Raw genomic sequence first — 2053 nt, 5'->3', positions numbered from 1 at the left:
TATCACGAATATCACGTGTATCAAGTTTTTGGCACCGTTGTCGGGGAACTAAGATATTAGGAACACTCGATTTTTATTACTCTAGCCATTTACTTTTACTTCAATTTAAATTTTATTCTAATTTTTATTACTAATTCTTTTTTCCCTTTTTCTGGCAGGTTCTTATAGTTTATGACTAGAAGAAACCCGTCAGGACCACTACTTTTTTACAGTGAGATCGATCGCACAGTTTGGAGAAACCAAAGAGAAATAAGGCAAAGCTTAAGATACACAGAGAACGAGCAAGAGGACGATATTCAAACCACAACCAATGAGATGGCTGAAAATCAGAAAACCTGATACCTCCTGTGGTTGCTGTTAATCCAGTAAATCAGAATCCTGCTCCATGCACTATGTATGATTATGCTAAACCTAATTTAACAGGAACTAAGCAAATAATTTTGAACTAAAACCTAACACAATTCAAATGATACAACAGTTTGTTTAGTTTGATGGTTTGCAGGACGAGGATCCCAATGCTCATTTGGCAAATTTCCTAGAATTTTACGATACCTTTAAAATTAATGGCGTTTTTTATGACACCATTCGCCTTCGGTTGTTTCCTTTTTCATTAAGGAATAAGGCTAAACAATGGTTGAACTCGTTACCACGAGGGTCAATCATGACTTGGGAACAAATGACTGAAAAGTTTTTATTAAAATATTTTCCGCCGGCTAAAACAGCTAAATTACGTAATGATATCTCTTCTTTTGTGCAGATGGATTTAGAAACTCTCTACAATGCATGGAAGAGATACAAGGACCTTTTGCGAAGATGCCCTCACCATGGGTTACCACTCTGGTTACAGGTTCAAACTTTTCATAATGGCCTGAATCCTTCAACTCGACAAATGGTTGACATAGCTGCTGGCGGAACCATCAATAATAAGACACCTGAAGATGCTTATGAATTTATAGAGGAGATGACACTGAATAACTATCAGTGGCAAGTCATTAGGGCAAAGCCAACGAAAACAGTCGTTGTTTATAACGTCGATTCGGTCACCATGCTATCTAATCAGGCAGAACTTTTGAATAAGAAAATTGATGGTTTTCTTAGTTCTTCATAGGTTCACCCAGTAATGCAGTGCGAAGCAAATGGAGGTGGATCGAGCAATTCAGAATACCCACCTTATGGCCACAACATGGAGAACGAGCAGTTAAATTACATGGGTAATAATCCTTGATCTCAAAACAATCCTTATAGCAATACTTACAATGCAGGTTGGAGGAATCACCCAAATTTTTCATGGGGAGGCCAAGGAAATCAGAAACCACCACCCCCTCCAGGCTTTCAGCAACCACCATACTAGTAGGAGAAAAAGCTAAACCTTGAGGAGATGCTAACCAAATTCATCTCGGTGTCAGAGACTCATTTTCAGAATACCGAAACGGCACTCAAAAATCAACAAGCATCAATCCAGGGGCTCGAAACTCAAATTGGACAGCTCGCCAAGTTGATTTCCGAATGACCACAAGGTAGCCTGCCAAGCAACACTGAATCTAGCCCAAGGGAGCAACTCAACGCAATTTCCATTCAAGATGAGGAAGGGTTAGTGGCAAAACCAAGGCCAGAACCGGTGGTAATCGAAGGTAAGAATGAGGTAGGCCACAACGAACAAAAATCGATAAGTACAGAATATAAACCTCGTGTGCCATACCCCAATGTGACAAGAAAAGACCGCTCAGACGAACAATTTGGTAAATTCCTTAAACTTTTAAAGAAACTACATATTAACCTGCCATTTATTGAAGCACTTTTGCAGATGCCGAACGCAGTCAAATTTTTAAAAGAGCTTCTAGCCAATAAACAAAAGTTAGATGAAAGGTTGCATGTGGAGCTGAACATGGTTTGCTTAGCCATTCTTCAGAATAAGGTACCCAACAAACTAAAAGATCTAGAGAGTTTTACGATTCCTTGTTTAATTGGTAGTTTAGATGGCTGATCTAGGGGCTAGTATCAATGTTATGCCTTACAAATTGTTTAAGCAACTACGTCTAAGGAACCCCAAACA

At 39.1% G+C, this 2053-nt stretch overlaps 1 non-coding gene across 1 annotated transcript; it reads right to left on the bottom strand.

The window, feature by feature from the left end:
• Positions 1-724: 724 nt before the first annotated feature.
• Positions 725-831, bottom strand: LOC121230952 (small nucleolar RNA R71). The gene has a single exon (XR_005929024.1). It is a non-coding gene; the product is annotated as a small nucleolar RNA R71 (small nucleolar RNA).
• Positions 832-2053: the final 1222 nt, after the last annotated feature.

The sequence above is a fragment of the Gossypium hirsutum genome, chromosome A06 (assembly GCF_007990345.1).
Source record: "Gossypium hirsutum isolate 1008001.06 chromosome A06, Gossypium_hirsutum_v2.1, whole genome shotgun sequence".
Taxonomy (NCBI): Eukaryota; Viridiplantae; Streptophyta; class Magnoliopsida; order Malvales; family Malvaceae; genus Gossypium; species Gossypium hirsutum.
This window is presented reverse-complemented; position numbering and strand designations above follow the sequence as displayed.